Source organism: Kogia breviceps, chromosome 4 (genome assembly GCF_026419965.1).
Source record: "Kogia breviceps isolate mKogBre1 chromosome 4, mKogBre1 haplotype 1, whole genome shotgun sequence".
NCBI lineage: Eukaryota > Metazoa > Chordata > Mammalia > Artiodactyla > Physeteridae > Kogia > Kogia breviceps.
This window is the reverse complement of record NC_081313.1, coordinates 108465816-108485103: the sequence shown is the minus strand read 5'-3', so window position 1 is coordinate 108485103 and position 19288 is coordinate 108465816.

The window sequence follows — 19288 nt, the reverse complement described above, 5'->3', positions numbered from 1 at the left end:
CCTGAGAAAACCATAATTCAAAAAGAGTCATGTACCACAATGTTCATTGCAGCTCTATTTACAATAGCCAGGACATGGAAGCCACCTAAGTGTCCATCGACAAATGAATGGATAAAGAAGATGTGGCACATATATACAATGGAATATTAGCCATAAAAAGAAATGAAACTGAGTTATTTGTAGTGAGTTGGATGGGCCTAGAGTCTGTCATACAGAGTGAAGTAAGTCAGAAAGAGAAAAGCAAATACAAATATGTATATGCTAACACATATATATGGAATCCAAAAAAAAAAAAAAGGCTCTGATGAACCTAGGGGCAGGACAGGAATAAAGATGCAGAAGTAGAGAATGGACTTTAGGACATGGGGAGGGGGAAGGTTAGGGTGGGATGAATTGAGAGAGCAGCATTGACATATATTCACTACCAAATGTAAAATATAAAGCTAGTGTGAAGCAGCCACATAGCACAGGGAGATCAGCTCCGTGTTTTGTGACCACATAGAGGGGTGGGATAGGGAGGCTGGGAGGGAGATGCTAGAGGGAGGGGATATGGGGATATATGTATACATATAGTTGATTTTCTCTGTTATACAGTAGAAACTAACACAACATTGTAAAGCAATTATACCCCAATAAAGATGTTCAAAAAAATGAGGTTATAGTGCATCAAGAGCACTATAAGTATGATTGTTATTATGTAGGATACACGTAGGCCAATTTTTTCACTGAACAATATTATGATGCAGGTTTGTTTTACGATGGAGTTGGTCTTGTTTGATAGAAAATGGACAGAATGGATATCACCAGGGGTGTGTTACTGATTGCAAAGTCTACGTTTCTAAAGTTCCTACTCTCCTTCTTTTTACTAAACAGATAAATGGTTCATTCCTATTTCGTCCAGGGTATTCACATCCTGAAAATACTGGTACTTCAAGACCAGACCTTCAGGAAGTTAATGGTGCATGCTGCATACAATCACACAAAATCAGTGGCACAGATCAAAGAGGTCCCATACGCCAATGTATAGAATCACGCTGTGCTACCAAGCTCATCTGCATCTCCACTAGCAAGTTCCAGAAAATAAAGTAAATTAAGTCAATATGCATAGTTAATCCTTCTTTCAGGGCTCTGATTCATAAATATGAAAACTGATATGACCTTGGATCCATGGTAAAATGAAGAATACATTTCTTCATATATTTTAGGAGTTTTTGTTTTAACACATCAGCACATTTTTAGTTACTTACAGGTGTCTATGAAATATCTTTCTTCCCTGGTAGATGGTAATTTGAGGCAGAATTTTTTTTAACCATTCCTCAATATCATCAGTCCTTGCACACCAGCTTGTCCTGAACTTAAACAGAAAAGTGAATGCTGCCAAAGCTAATGAACCATGACTACAGAGAATAATTCTGCCAGAGACATAGTCAATGAACATTTGTGCAGTTTAAGTTAAGCATTCACACATCCTCCTGTTTTGGGGTGAGGGTGGAAGTAAGTCTCTGCCTTTGCTTTTGTTTCTTTTTAATCATTCTACTTCTCGCTTGCACAATGAGGATCAGTTTTCAAGCGAAGAACCAGATTTAGCACAGTGGCTCAGGAGACTCAGCAAAACTTACCCAGCAAAATACCTATAATTCATGGGAACAATTTGACCTGATAAAATTCTTGGTGCCCTTATCCAGCTACAATTTCATCTGAACACATTCTATTTTAATATATCAGTTTAAACTGTAACCTCCCTATTTCATTTACTTGTTGCTGTTTTAAATGCAGTACTGCCCAGTTTCTGCACCTTAGTGCAAGGCTTCTGATTGAAAGATTATTAGCCAGGACTTTCTTTTTCTTAGACTAATAAATCATTTATAGAGATAAAATACTTTGGAGCTGAATAAGTTAATGCTCCTGAGAACTTCCAGGTATAATAATTGCTGAACTATATGCAAGACCATGTGTGAGATGGAAAGGATATATGTATGTATGACAAGCTGCCTGCCCTCAGAAACCTTCTTCATGCCTGTCAAATTACATCATTACATCCAACAGTGACTCAATGAGCATTTACTATGAATAGGACATTTTACAAGACTGCATGAGATGCTCTGTCCTTGCTTTCAAAATGTGATTAGGATCTTCTTCCAAATAGTTTGAGATTTCTAGTGAAGTAATAATACACATAGAATATTACAAGTATTTGTGGTTCTAAATGAGTACATTAATGTACATTTTTGTCTCATCTTCTCAACTGGAACGTTTTTAAGGTGATGACTCTGTGATGCTCCTTTTTTATATTTCCACTGCCAAGCCTAATCCAGATAGATACTCCTTGGGTGGATATATATATATATATATATATATATATATATATCCACCCAAGGAGCCTACATGTTTGCTGTGGGATACAGACACTGAAAAGAGTTTCTTTTTCCCCAATAAAGTATGATAAGTGCTATAATATACATGTTATCAAATACCACAGAAGGATAAGGAAAGAATAGCTCATCTGGAAAAAGTTTAAGAAATGCCAGTTGAATAAATAAATAAAAATGATAAAGTGAAGTTGCTTGAAATTTAGGAGCCTAAATTTTTGTGCTTTTAATACAATTTTAAAATATTTACAGTTATTCCAAAATATTGGCTGTATTCCCCAACCCCTATATTGCCCCTCCCTGCCTCTCCCCACTGGTAAGCACTAGTTTGTTCCATGTATCTGTGAGTCTGCTTCTTTTTTGTTATATTCACTAGTTTGTTGCATTTTAAAAATTCCATATATAAGTGATATACAGTATTTGTCTTTCTCTGTCTGACTTATCTCACTTAGCATAATGCCCTCCAAGTCCATCCATGTTGCTGCAAATGGCAAAATTTCAATTTTTTAAAAAATTTGGCTGCATCTGGTCTTAGTTGCAGCATGCGGGATCTAGTTCCCTGACCAGGGATCAAACCCAGGCCTGGCCCCCTGCACTGGGAGTGCAGAATCTTAGCCACTGGACCACCAGGGAAGTCCCAGCCACCAGGGAAATCCCTCATTCTTTTTTATGGCGATTAGTATTCCATTGAATATATATATATATTCCACAACTTCTTTATCTATTCATCTGTTGATGGACACTTAGGTTGCTTCCCTATCTTGGCAATTGTAAATAATGCTGCTATGAACATTGGGGTGCATGCCTCTTTTCGAGTTAGTGTTTTTGTTTTTTTGGTTTTTTTTTTTTTTGGATATATATCCAGGAGTGGAATTGCTGGGTCATATTTTTAGTTTTTTGAGAAACCTCCATATTGTTTTCCATAGTGGCTGCCCCAATATACATTCCCACAAACAGTGTAGGAGGGCTGGCTCCCTTTTCTCCACATGCTCACCAAAATTTGTTATTTGTGTTCTTTTTGATGATAGAGATTATCATTTTTTATTATACCTTATGAAATAGTCTGGATATTCAAGTACCACTGCTTTTCGAAGCTAAGGTTATTATTTTTATGTACACTCAAACAATTTCTTATCTCACTTAGCATATTTTGTTTTTTGTTTTTCTTCAACCACAATAATGATTGTTTGTCCCCAAACTGGAGAAAACATAAAGTGGAACCAAAGACAAGATCTCTGGGACATTCTTTTGAATTGGAACTTGAAGAATTTTGTGTTGGTGGCATTGCTTTAAATAGAAACGTCTACAGAGTTCTAATCAGGCATCAATAGAGCCAACAGAGGGTGCCAATGAGGGTAGTTATCTAGTATATATGTACTATTTATTTATTTACTATTTATTATATGCCAGGCATTCTAGTAGACACTGGTGAAAAACGGAGTAATACAGTGGTTCTGGCCTCAAGAAACTCAGAATAACCTGACGTATAAATGAGCAGGGAAAGAACAAACTTAAAATCTGGGCCACATTTTTCTTTGTTGTCAGGCAATCATGCTACTCTTTACTTTAAGCTATGGTTCCCAAACTATGGACCCTGGCCCAGAAGCATTAGCATCATCTGGAAACTTGTCAAAATGCAAATTCTCACGTCCCAGTCTAGACTTACTGGATCATAATCTGGGAGGGTGGGGTTGGCAACAATTTGTGTTTTAACAAGTCCTCTAAATGATACTAATAATGTACACCAAAGTTTGAGAACCACTTACCTAGGCCAACTCCTCGTCTTTTCACTATAAACACCAATACTGCAACCATAACTGAAATCGTGCCTTCTGAGTTACTCATTAGTTTATATAAATAAGAAAGTAGTACAATGGTTATAAACATTAAACAGGAGCACCCAAATTTAACATTTATCCACAATTATCAAAATTTAAACACCAATATTTTCCCCAATTTATGGTCCTGGTATAGTTTCTGTGGCAGGCTTTGTTTTTTCCTCACCTTCTGTAATGCTAGTCAAAGTGCTTGATGCTGGGTTAAAATATAACATTCAAAATATAAACATATATAAATCTAAAATCATTTTAAAATAGTTAAAAAAATTTCAGAGATCTCTTGCATATTGTTGGCTCATAAAATTAATTTTAGTCTGAAAGAATTATGACCATGCTACAAAACTCTGGCTTCCTGTAGACTGATAAATGTTAATATGAAGAGGAGGTAGACACAAAGAGTAGAGAGCTGACTAAATCTAAGACTATTTTCTCTACCAAAGTAAGGACTTTTTGGTGATGTCATTCTATTTCATAATTGGTAGTGGATGCAGCATCTCTGATTACTCAGACCACTTTAAAGAAGAAAACTGGTCATCCACTACAACTAATCAGACTTAAGTCTTTTAGGCTGTTTCATGAAATGGGTGTGCCTATTATCATTAGATGTCAATCCCACATGTCTGTCTAGCATAAATACTTGCCTTAGAGAAAGGCAAGAGGCAAGATGGTGCCTGTGTGCATTTGCTGATTTCTCAGTCACAGTCATGCTGGTGAAACTAACAAGATAACTTCCTCTCTGATTTTCTTTGAGGAAGAGGTTTAAAAAAAAAAAAAGTTAGAGATACATTAAATAGGAGTACCTCACCCCCCCCCCCACCCGCCACCATGGAACCTCATCAATTCCACCTAGGAGTTCAGAGTTGAGTACAGAGGTGAAGAATTTGAGATGAGAGATTTTGCCTTTTCTTTCTAGTTTTCTTACTTGACACCAGTTCACCAGCCATATAGAACTCTTGGCCAGGAAAGCAGGAACACAATAACTAGCCTATATAGGAATTTTACTCTATAAATATATATTTAAGTAAGCAAAATTTAAATACATAATTTATTACAATATCTTCTACATAGAACTTCTTTATGTTCTGGGTTATTTTGCTGCATTTCCTGCCTTCTCATTTAGGGTCATTTATCTTTTTATTAAATCTCTCCACATCCAGTCCAAGAAATAAACATTTTGCAGGATATACCAATGGCAGAATCAGCTTGTTGCTTACTCAGTGGGACACCCTTCTTTCCTATAAACAGACCCCTAATTAACAAGTGGTCTCAGGGGGAGGGAGTCCCGACCCACAGTTCATGAGGATGAATCAAAATTGGTCCATGTTAGCCATGGAAATTTCACTTGATTTGCCAGTAACTGGTGTGGAGTCAGCCCAAGACCCACTTCTAATGAGATAGAAGAGAGAGTTTGAATAATGAAGATACTCAGTACACTCAGAAGGAGAAAATGAAGCATAGTATCTACTTGATACAATAATAAAATTGAATCTGAGAGGTAAAATAATTGGCATCAGGGAACCTAGATTACATATGGCAGATCCAGGGCCACTGATTGGCTGAGAGGATCACAGAAGGCTCTTGAGAGACATACTCTTTGCAGCTTTTTAGTTCATAAATCAAACTGCCACTGGTGTGAAGTCTTGAATAAGGCTGAAGATTTCAAAATATGAAGGTGTCCCCATTGACTTCTATAGTGCTAAGCTTTTCAGGCAAAGAAATTAAAAGGACCAGTCACACTATGTATAGGACTAGAAAGCTGAGTGGTCAGGTGATGAGAAGATCTGTAGCCTATATTCTGAAGGCCTAAAACAATATCCAGGAAATTCACGATACATCCAGTCATATTAAGGCTAGAGAGTTAACATGGAAGAACTCTGGAACCTTCAGCCTATAGTCAAAGAGAAGCAATCATTTTCCTCCTACGTATTAGCCAACTCTTTTGTTCCCACCTACCCTGAACACTCAAGAAGCTGCATATTGGAAGTGAATGAGTGAGAATTTCTGGAGTGAACCTTCCTGTTTAGCATCCCACAGGCACTCACCACTGTGTTGTTCTATCTTATGGATAGAGTGAAGATATCTTACGGATATCTTATGGGTAGAGTGAAGAGGTAGGGAGTGTAATCATAATCACAAACTTCATAGTAGCAGGCATTTCATCAGAAGCTGCAATCACCCTCCATGCTTAAATTTCATGAAGTAATATATTCTCTCAAACACTGATAAAAACATGGTGTCCTTGTTTTACAGAGAAGTCACAACTCTGTTTAGCAAATTTAACAAAGATCAGATAAAATATCTGATTTATGATAAACAATATAGATAGGTAATGTCTACTTTAAAAAACTTTGGCCTTTCCATTTAGAAATATTTTTAAAAAGTTAATTTCTCTTTCAGTATAATCACTAATTCACCAAATTATTATTATTATATTTTTTGGTTTTGATTTTGGCTATACTTAACCACAGCATAAGGCAAAGAACTTATTCAAATAACACTTACTAAATATTTAATCTTCACAATTCAAGATAGATATAAATATAAAAACAGGAGGTTTAAGCTGTGACGATGTGAGAGAGTGGCAGGGACATATACACACTACCAAATGTAAATTAGATAGCTAGTAGGAAGCTGCAGCATAGCACAGGGAGTTCACCTCTGTGCTTTGTGACCACCTAGAGGGGTGGGAAAGGGAGGGTAGGAGGGAGGGTGACAAAAGAGGGAACAGTTATGGGAACATATGTATATGTATAACTGATTCACTTTGTTGTAAAGGAGAAACTAACACACTATTGTAAAACAGTTATACTCAAATAAAGATGTTAAAAAAAAATAATAATAATTCCTAAGCCAAAAAAAAAAAAACAGGAGCTTTATGATTGAGGAGTACTGAGTTTATTTTCTGTAGCCTGAAGGATCAACACACAGTATCTCCCTTAGATAAAAATCTAATCATTTTGGTTAAACTGTCCTGGAGATTTAGTTTTAATAATGCTTAAAATTTGTCTTAAACAAAATTTTGTATTTAGTCATGTCACCTTACAATATCATTTTTTCACCGTTTACCAATTCACCAAAGTCCTTTAAGTCCCATTAGAGAGAAAAAAAATCTAATGATTTATTCCTAACCCGTTGTCTTCCCTGAGTTACTTCCAACAATGCCACATAGCAATAGTTAACATCAGAGAGACAGCAATTAAAGAAATGTGCATGTTCAAAAAATAATTTACTTAAAATATACAAAGAAATATTAAAATTCAATATGAAAACAAAACATTAAAAAACAATATGAAAACAAACAATATGATTAAAAAATGAGTCAAAGACCTTTACAGAAACCTCACCAGAGATAATATACAGGTGGCAAATAAACATATGAAAAGATTCTCAACATCATATGCTATTGGGGAAATACAAAATTAAAACGAGATACCACTAATACCTTTTAGAATGGCTAAAATCCAGAACACCGAAACATCAAATGCTGGCAAGGATGTGGTAATAGAAACTCTCATTCATTGCTGGTGAGAACGCAAAATGGTACAGCCATTTTGGAGGAGAGTTTGGCAATTTCTTACAAAGCTAAACATACTCTTACCATAGGATCCAGCAACCATATTTCTTGGTATTTATCTAAAGGAGCTGAAGATTAATGTCTACACAAAAACCTACACACGGATATTTATAGAAGCTTTACTCATAATTGCCAAAACTTGGAAGGCAACCCAGATGTCCTTCAGTAGGTGAATGGATAAGTAAACTATGGTACCTCCAGATAATGGAATACTATTCAGCATTAAAAAGAAATGAGCTGGGATTCCCTGGTGGCGCAGTGGTTGAGAGTCCACCTGCTGATGCAGGGGACAAGGGTTCATGCCCCAGTCTGGGAGGTTCCCACATGCCACAGAGCGTCTGGGCCCGTGAGCCAAGGCCGCTGAGCCTGCGTGTCCAGAGCCTGCGCTCTGCAACAGGAGAGGCCACAGCAGTGAGAGGCCCCCATACAGAAAAAAAAAAAAAAAAAAAAAAAAAAATCAGAAAAAAAAAGAAATGAGCTATGCCATAAAAAGACATAGAGGAACCTTGAATGAATGTTACTAAATGAAAGAAGCTAATTTGAAAAGGCTATATGCAGTGTGAAATCTGTGTATAACTTTACAGTCAGCCCTCCCTATCCATGGTTTTGTACCCATGGATTCAATCAACCTTGGACTGTGTATTACTGTAGTATGTATTTATTGAAAACAATCCATGTTTAGCTGGACTTGTGCAGTTCAAACCTGTGTTGTTCAAGGGTCAACTGTATATGACATTATGGAAAAGTTAAAACTGTGCAAAGAGTAAAAAGATCAGTGATTGCCAGGGGTTACTGGGGAGGGAAGGATGAATAGGTGGTGCACGGAGGAATTTTAGGGCAGGGAAAATACTTGGTATGACACTATTATGGTGGATATATGTAATTAGAAGTTTTTCCAAACCCTCAGAATGTACAATATCAACAGTGAACCCTAATGTAAACAATGGACTCTGGGGGATAATGATGTGTCAATGTCGGTTTTTCAACTTGTAACAAATGTACCACTCTGGTGGGGGATGTTGACCAGGGGGAAGGCTGTGCTTATGTGGGGGGTGTATGAAATATCTCTGGACCTTCTGCTCAATTTTACTGTGACTCTAAGACTGCTCTAAAAAATAAAGTCTACTAAAAAAAAAAACCCCCTCTCATTCAACTTGACAACTGAGTAGCTTTCAACTGTGAAAAAGAAGCTCTTCCTGAAATTAGGATGGATTCATTCTAACTCTCTTACAAATATGTCATCTGTAATATTCTGAAGATTAGTGAATTATCCTATCAAGTCTCTGGAAATAGAAAACTGCCAAAGGCCATGAAAGGAGACATCTTCTATTCTTGTTCTGGACAATATTAGTCCTCTAAGGTAGTAAGGAAAGGACAGCAGACTAAACCGGAAACATCAAGAGTTGTTCCAATTCTGGGCAAACTTACCTGGGGCTCCAGCATGCTGAGCTTCTACCATTCTCCAGTTCAAGGCTCTTCCATGAAGAATACACTGAGTGGAACAGAGGAAACAATGCAGAAAGGAAACAACATAACATATTACTTACATAGACTTTAGCCACACAAAGCCAATGGGCCAAAACAATGCTACAGCCCTCAAAAGTGTCTCTTGATTGGCTTTAGTGTTAAATCCACTCTTTTTTATAAAACTTAAATCCTTTCCCTCCTGGGTTTACCACGTTGTTTCTTATACAAAGGCCTCTCAAACGCCCCACCATATAGTACTTAAAAATTTGCTACGAGGGCAGATCTTATGTTAGGTGTTTTAACACAATTAGATAAATAAATAAATAAATAAATAAGGTGGGAGGAAACTTTTGAATATGATGGATATGTCTATGGCATGATTGTGGTGATAGTTTTATGGATGTACACTTATCTCCAAACTCATCAAGTTGTAAATATTCAATATGTACAGCTTTTTGTATGTCAATAATAAACAAATTCAAAAAAAAATCTCAGAACAAAAACTCCTTCCCAAATCTTTCAAAAGGAACTGATGGAACCACACTTAGTTCTGCCTTTCATTACCATTTATATTGCTTACAAGTAGTTTCTCATTTTAATCTCATTATCAAATGTACCAGAGTGGTACATTTGAAGATTCAGTCTTTATTAAGAGGGCTGAATTCTACTTCACTAACCTCCTACTGTGTTCTTATATGACCACAACTTGATGACTGCAATAAAGCAAAGCATTCTACTGTCCTGACTATATATCTTCATACCTTACTCTTGGTCTCTTCCCTCCTTCCTAATACCATTCCTTCCTTTGTCATAGTAGATTCCCCTTTAGAAAATCCTGTTTCACCAGTACAATACACTCAACTATTTTGTGTCAGCTTTATTGAGGTGTAATTTACATGCAATAGTGTACAATTTTACGTGTACACTGCAGTGAGTTTTGATAAATATATACAATGGTAAATGCCATTACAATCAAGATATGGAATATTTCCTTCATCCCTAAAAGATACCTCATGCCCTTTTGTGGTCAATCCACTCCCCTCACCCAAACCAGTGACAAGCACTGATCTTTCTTTCACTATACTTTTGCCTTTTCTAAAAGTTCATATAAATGGAATCATATAGCATGTGGTCTTTATGTATGGTTTCTTTCACTTAGCATAAAACTTTCAAGATATGTCCATATTGTACCCATCATATGGTAAGCATATGTTTGAGATTTTAATAAACTGTCAAACTTCTCCAAGTGGCTGTATCATTTTGCACTTCCACTAGCTACATATGAGAGTTTCATTTATCCACTATCCTTGCCAAAACTTGGTATTGTTAGTCTTTTTAATGTTAACCATTCAAGTGGGTGTGCAGTGGCATCTCACTATGAATTTAAGTCTATAATTTTGTGACTTGCTTTTTATTTGTCCCATTTTTTTTGTTCCTTTCCCCCTCTGTTTCTGTCTTCTTTTGAATTTATTGATTATTGTTTGTGATATACCTCAACGAACCTCAAATGACTTCTGATCAAGGCCAATGACTTATAACTCTAGAGATATTATTCAGTCAGTGGGAACTCAGTTTACTTCATGATCCATCATCCTAAAATGTTGAGACCTTGACCACACATGATCAACTTAAAGAAGAGAGGCTGGAGTTTGCATTAAGGAAAGAGTAAGGATCAGTAGAGTGGGGGTGAGCAAAGCACAAATGTGAAAACAGAGCTGCTGAAAATTCAGCTGTTTGTTTTTAGCACTATTACATAGTCTTGAAGCTGTTTCCGTTTAAGAAAACCATTTAGGCAGGAAAAGGAAAAACAATTTAATATTATTTTCAAGTGTATTCTCTGTTGATGTGATAAATTTTATTAAGGGTAGGTGAAAAGGAAATAATCTAAAATAAAATAGCTAGATCCAAAGAATGGTGCCCTGATTCTTGGTAAAAAAACAGTGTAAATCCAGGAATTAAATTTGTAGTATAACTGAACACGAAAAACGATTCCCCATGAGTTGTACCTGGGGGCACAATAGCAGAAACACAGAATTTCCATATGAAAAAGAGACCAGTAGCTGGAGACATGGTCTCTCATTCTGCTGAGATGGATCTATTTATCGTCAGTGAAATGTCAATTAAGGGTTTGAGAGTGAAGCATAGAAATGATAAAAACAAAAAAGGGAAACAGTGAGTCTGCAGAAGAAGAGCAGGGAATTTTTACTCTCCACAAAGCAGGAACTAGTTTTCCAGCACTGATCATAGCACATCTATAACTACCTTTCTAAATAGCTAAATTGTAGGTATGTTTATGAATAAAATTGATTATTTAGAGAACAACATGGAGAAGTTAAATGGCCATATTTATTTTCTTACAGGGTGGGAAATCATGTTATTTTATCTGGCTGTTATAGTGAATAGGTCAAAGAAATTAAGTCATAAGGACTGAAATGTTTCCTGGCAAGGAAAGGACTCAATATGAGCGAGAAATACACTCAATTAAGTTTTTCTGATTCAGTTCTTCCTTCCCTCCTTTTTTCCTTCTTTTCTTCCTTTCTTCCTTCCTCCCTCCCTCCCTTCCTTTCTATCACATTGTACTGGTCCTCAGTAATATGCAATTGAAAGCAAATACAGAATCCGTTAAATTCAATCAAAATATGGGTGTCTGATACACGTTAAAATCAGATAATCTCTGTAAAATAGTCAATCATTTCTACTGCTTTTGCTTCTTGTCATACTCCCCTGGAGATATGTAAATTATCGATTCCATCTGGTTTATTGCTGCTTGAGTGTTTAGAAGGCAGATGTAAATAAAGCTAAGTAACTTTCCAGAAAAGCTGCACAGTAAGGTTATAAACCCGAAGTGCAATTCTCCTCTTCCAGATGCCACCTCAGACATAGAAGTTTACAAAGGGAAACATACTACAGTACCTTTTAGGGCCTGCTAAAGCGAACAGCACAGGGGAAAATTACCAAACTACAGGTGTAATCAACTATTCTAAAATAGTCTTTCTGAATGGTAAAGGTGAGTGTGTTATAATTTTTTCTGGATTTCTCTCTCTCTCTTTTTATCTTTTATGGGGCAAGGGAAGATGGAGGTAAGTATGATAACATTGCTTCCATATAAAGTGTTTTTCCTTAGTCTAAGGTAGGAATGATTGTGAAGTGTTTTCCTTCTTCCTCTACTCTTCTCATTTTTTTCCTCTACCTACTATTCTTGCCCCCTTCATCTTCTGAAATGAAGTTTATCTGCCTAAATACACTATCTCCAAACTAAATGAAAAATGATGAAGAGGCAAAATCTTTTTTTAAGTACTTGGAAGTTTACATCTGTAAATTAGTCCACAAAGACTTATGGGCAAGACTCAAATCCTACACACCTCCCACGGTATGTGGCATCTCTCTGCTCTAATTAGATAATATACCATTTATGAATTAATGGTTTATTCATTGTTTATTGAATTAATATATTATAAATATAATTTATAACCTATTAGAAGTTGAAAACAATATTGAAATGTGGAAATAATCATCTCCTTTAGTACATTTAAGGCATATCCATAGTTTCTGCATGGCTGAGCCATGCAAAAGCCAGGTTTATGCTGAGTAATGGTCTAGGCATAATAAGTTCTGAGTATGGCTATCAGTGAGCATAAACTAGATAATGTACTCTGTAAAATAACAAAAATTATCAGATGTACCATGATAATCTAGAGAAAAAAAGCAAATCCTTACTTATGTTAAAGCTTCTAAGATTTCCCAGTTAGTTATTAGTAGCAATTTCCCAGGACTTTATTAAGGGATATTGAGTTCCTATTCTCAGTAGTCTCCACATGTTCTAACTGTCAGCAAACCATCTTGGTGCCTCCTTGAACTATGGAATCATCTTAATTAACTGACCTCTTAGGAAAAAAATCCCAACACAGCCAAGGTGAGAAACAGCAAATGCATGTTTAGACTCATTTTGGTGTAGTTAAAAAGCCTGAGATTTAAAACCAAATGGATACAGGTTCCACTCCCAGTCTCTGTCAGTTACCACCAATGTGGTCCTAAGAAAGTCTATTAACTCCTATGGGTCTCAGTTTTCTCATCTGAAAAATGAGATTGTTGTATGGGATTGCTTTGAGTATTAAACAAGATAGCATAGGCATAGCAACTGTATAGTAGATCCTCAATTAATGATAGCTGTCTCCTTCCATTCTATTTACATTTTCAACTTCCAGGTAAAAAGATTCTTGGTCTTTAAAGATATGTGGGGCTTCCCTGGTGGTGCAGTGGTTGAGAGTCCGCCCGCCGATACAGGGCACATGGGTTCATGGCCCGGTCTGGGAGAATCCCACGTGCCGCAGAGCGGCTGGGCCCGTGGACCATGGCCGCTGAGCCTGCGCTCCGCAACGGGAGAGGCCACAGCAGTGAGGGGCCCTCGTACTGGGAAAAAAAAAAAAAGATATGTGAAATCTTTTTCTTCTCTGAAAGCATTTGGCAGATAGGAGGCACTCAGTAAATGTGAGCTCCCTGTCAACTCTTTATGTGCCTCACCAAGCTGTAGGCATCCACTGAAGCACAGCCCCTCTCATATATTACCTGGCTTCATCCACACAGCAGCTGTGAAGCAGACCAGTTCTGACTTCCTCATTCGTCACTCCAGAAGCAGTGAGTCAGGCTGAAATAAATAGGGGAGCGCCTAAGTGTCTGCAAATGTGGTCAAACAACACCCATTTCTGGGGTAGATGAACATCAAAGTACTAATGCAGATTTATATATATATATACTAGAGAGAATGAAATTTTAGAATTTGTGCCCTCTTATTTTTTGCTTAAAACTCTTAGTCTGACCACAACTAGAGAGTCACCATTATAATTGTGGGTAAAGGTAGGGTTCACAAAAAATGATGTTCTTTTAATTTTTCAAGGCCAAACTTGAATGAATTGGTATATTACACTTTTTAGCAATAACAGCCAAGATTAGCAGAAAGGAATATAATTTTGCCTCTTTTATTCAGAACATTTATATGTTGTGTAACCCTATAAAGTTAAGTATCACTAGCCTCACATACTTTGCTGTATTTGTGTTACTCATCAAAGGATATGTGAATAAGAGTCTATTTTAAGACACTGTTTGAAATAACATTTTTAAAGGGATAATAGTTTTGAAACCGATGTATTTTTTATTCATCATAAATCCACTTCTCTATGACTCCCCACCCATTAAATGAGTAAGAGTCATTACTTCAGGAGGTTGTTGGATATTTCCTAGAACAAGTAAGTCATTATTCAACTTTGAGCTTCAAAATTAAATTATCCCTGAGTTCACAGCTAGACGATAGTCTTGAGAACCAAGCTTTGCTGGGAGGAATATGTTTTCTAAATTCCAAAATCTTCTTTTTACATTCCAAGAGCAAAACAAGGGTGTCAGAGCCTGGATTTCTTTTGCCCTCAGTCTCAGTACACAGAGAATAAAGGATATCAGGGATATCCTTTTTTATAGAGTTAACTGAAGACTATTTTCAGTTAAGTCTTTGACATACAGGAAGAAGAAAACTTTCCAGTGTACAGAAGACTTTGAGAGTGCTGGAGGAGATGAAATTAGGGTAACTCTGCCTGCGTCCCTGAGATGGAGCCAGATGCTCCTGGACCAAAGATGGAGGGAGAGGGAATGAGATAGAAGGAAGTGAAAAGCAGCGAGAACACACACCTCTTTTCCATTGCAAGCTATAGCCAGAAAAATGCCTCAGAATAGACCTAAAGCCATTGGATTGGCCACAGTAGAGCAGACATAATACGTGACATGTTTAGGCAGAGGTGGCACTCACACCTCTGCTGCCATGCAGATGGGGTGGTGGTGTGTGGTGTGTGGTGGGGTTGGGGAATGATGGGGAATTTGGCAGGTAGCTAAGAATTAAGAAACGATTTGCCTTCCAGAGGTTTGGGGAGAAAAGAAATGGGGTGGAAAGCAGCTGGAGGGCTGATAGAAAATGCACTGAGTCTTAGGGGTTTAGCCACTCAAACACACACCCAACTGCTACACCCCAATCCAAAGTCAATGAGGCCTACATGAGGTCTAGACACTTCCCCTCTTATCATTACAGTGTTACCTGATCATCACTTTGTGTCAAGAAAACTTGCAGGGAGAAAGGGAAAGATGAGGGGAAAGGTGCCCTGAAAGACTAAGCACCCTCCCCCCAATAAAACATATTTTAAAACAAAAAAGAATAAGTGATCTTGATTGGGCTATTGTGTGGTGGAGGTGGTTTAGTGTTTGCTACTGAATGGACATGGCGGCTATTGAGCAAGATGAGGTAGTCGTATAAATTAATTAACTGCCCACATATCTGATTTTTACCTTCCTTTTGCTACTCTTTGGAGAACTAACCAAGAAATTCTGGTTTTCCCAAAGCTCAGGGTTTGGATTGAATGAATAAAGAATCAGAAACCATTTTACAAGATTGTGTAGAGTGTTGGAATTTCCAAAAATAGAAAATAGTCTTCAGTTAGCTCTATAAAGTGCTGTTGAATATTGTCCTATGCATTCATTTTAAATGAATATTGTTCTGATTCATTTTAAATGAATCAGAAACTATTTTACAAGATTATGTAGAATGTCAGAATTTCCAAAAATAGAAAATAGTCTTCAGTTAGCTCTATAAAGTGCTGTTGAATATTGTTCTATGAATTCATTTTAAATGTGTCTATGTGTATGTGTGTTGTGACTCTCACGTTTTGGGACTTCATTTAGCAGAGGAGTCAAACCAAAGTCATCTTTTTTTTTTTTTTTTGGTCCAAAAGAGCCTAAAGGTATGACTATGGAGAGGCCCTAGGCATAATCAGCCTAACATCTAGATCCCCAAAGTAGCAAGCTAGATAAGGGGTAATGTATATTCTATAGTATGAGAGGTCCAGCAAGAGAGTCCTTAAAAGAAGGCAATCTGGCAAAACCAAAACATTTATCTGTTTCAAACCTAACACTATTAATCTAAAATGCAGGTGTGTTTTAAATTCAAGATCCTGACTAAAATGTACTGAGCATTCTCAGTGCTCAGAGCATTCTGAGTAACCCAATAAAACCGGTAACTTAATTGAGTTTCCCCCCAAACAGACCCTGAGATAATGATTTGAGTGCAATGGTTTATTAGAGAGCTGATCCTAGCAGCACCGCTGGGGAGTGATAAAGGAAGACAGGGAATGGAAAGAAGTTCCAGAGTAAGATAATATGCAGGCAATCACTACGGGCGACTGAGGCCTGCCTAATACTACTGGGAACATCTGAGTGATGAGATCATTCCTCAGTTAGATCACCTGAAGGATGAGGAAGCTGGTATTTACTCTTCAGTTGCCTCTCTCATTAGCCGAGGCTGTCCTGGGGGCATCAGCTCCCCAACATTCTGACCTGTCCCAAGTGGGGGTTAAGCATGCCAGACAAAGCCTTCTGAAGGAAAGTAAAAAATACAGGCAGTAGGAAGCCATCAGTGTGTACAGGGGGCACTGGTGAGCTAACAATGTTAATTACGCATTTGGGCAACTCAGAATTGGAAAAGAGTAAATCAGGCATTTCTGGAAGCAAAAAAAATGTTACTAAATGAACACTAGAAGGCAGTAGTGTTTTGGTAGATTCCATACAATTTGTAACCTTGTAATATATAACTTTATCAGAATAAATTTGTTTAGTTTGTAGATTTAAGCTACCATTTTTGTCAATTATTCTTTGACATTCATTTCACTCAACTGAGTAGATCCATGAGAAGGCTGCAAAAGACAAAAAACATTTTGAAAAAATTGACTGCTGGAATCCAAAGGCAACTGTGAAAGCTAAAATTCTTCTCTGTATAACACTAATGATGAGGTTTAAGGTAGACCAGTTATATTTAAGAAACAAAAAGAAAGCAAATTTTTAAAATCTTTGGTTTCTTAGGTGTTTGAGATTATAGTACTGGGGAACTGTGGGTTGCATATCTTTAGAAGTGAAACTCAAATTGTGGTTATTAATAATTTAAGAAATATACTTCTCCCCTCAAATCATTTAAATTAATATACAATTATGGTTGAACATCAGTTAAAGAAGGATGCTTAATTAATCTACACAGTGAGGCAATCTATTTGGAATAAGGAGTTCTTAAAAATGTTTTGAAGGGAAAATGGTGTGTGTGTGTGTGTGTTTTTGTGTGTGTGTGATTCTTTTTCTTCCTCTTTATCTTCCTCTTTTAAAAAATTTTTCCCAACACAAAAGAAAGATTAGTTTCAGTACTGATCTCTGGTCACAACATTATCTCTGGGATCAGAATAGCTGTGTTTAATTTATTTCAAAGCCGGAATAAAACTAAGGTATAGAATTTACAAAAGGGAATATTTTAGAAGATGCCAGTGGAAAGAAGGATAAGAGACAAAATCTGAAGAGATATCCAAGTAACATGCCCACATGCCTTCCCAGGAGACTGCACCAGGCATTTAGGAAACAATGACAACCAAAATGGAGAGGCTATGCATGATGAACCCCTTAGACACCAGACAAGTTCTAGACACTCCTAAAATTACATGTACAGTTTATTGTATGGAAAAGTAGCCTGTAGTTACTAGAAGGGGATGATTTACAGAAAAGTCTGGATTAATCATGCACCTTGATAACATAAGCTGGAACTGACACAGGCTTATAATAATCAGTTAAAAAATGTTAGCTAGTAAACATCTATAGACATTATATACTTCTTTAATGCAGACACTTTAAAAAATATTTGAGAATTTTTTTATAAATTTGCATTATTTAGAAAAATAATTGTATAAAATGAAACAGTAAATACATCTCCAAAACTGATTTGAATATTGTTATATCTTTCTAACACAGGGTATTTAGCATATACTAAGCAGTATACAAAACATTAATGAAGCCTAAGGAAATTAGCATTCAGGTCAGTGGAATGAGCGTAGTCAAAGGTCTGAAGGCCAGAAATATTTTCTCACTGAGAGAAGAATATAGGTGAACTTTATGGTAAGGAGAGCATGACTGTGACTCCTGCTATTGCTCTCAAGTTACAGCAACAAGCAGATCCAAGGTTCTACATTTTAAATAAAAACATTTAAAATTAATAGGAGTTATTTAAGGTTATTTAGCTTACATAAAAAGAAACTTGTTTACTAGCCATTAATAATCATTAAAATCAAATGATGCCAAATAATATATGTGAAAATCAATATTTATTTGGAAGAAAAAAATTCCTAGCAACTACTAACCTAGTAAAAAGGCCATTTACCAAGGATTTTTTTTTAAGTCTTTATTGAATTTGTTACAATATTGCTTCTGCTTTATGTTTTGGTTTTTTGGCCACGAGGCATGTGGGATCTCAGCTCTCCAACCAGGGATCGAACCCGCACCCCCTGCATTAGAAGGCGAACTCTTAACCACTGGACTGCCAGGGAAGTCCCCATTTACCAAGTTTTAATTCATAATTATGCCTGAATCCAATGCTACTATTTGCTAGCTAACTATGTGCCACTAGCATAGAGGCTACCCATTCTTATTTTTAGGTTACCAGTAACCTAGACTGGTTATAGACTAAACCATTATTATTGTTATTTAAATAGAAAGCATTTATTACAGTACTTGACAGGCAGTTTCCAAAAACGTTACTTTTACATAAGTCTGTTCACATTTCTATGATAAGAAAGTGTTATATGGAAAGAGATAAGGATTTGATATTGGATTCCATTTTTCATAAAATAGAGCTGCTGTTATGTTTTTTCAATTTGGGAAGGTAAGGCCAGTCTCCCAGGCTTCAACGTTTTGACTTACAGGACCTCTTCAGGAAAACTATTGTACCTAGAAGTGCCATATCAAACTTTACATTAGCCACAGCTCTACGAAAGTATGTTATTATTCCTCCCTAATGCAATGCTTTAACACTGACTGAACCTTTTATATTAGCATCTACAAGTATTCAGCTTTAAAAATAAGACAACTAACAATCCTTCTCAGTGTTGTGGATTATTTGATATCCCTCAAATCTTTAACAATGGTTTGGGAAGTACTGTGATTCTTATGCGTCAAAATGAGTCTCAATATAATTAAGA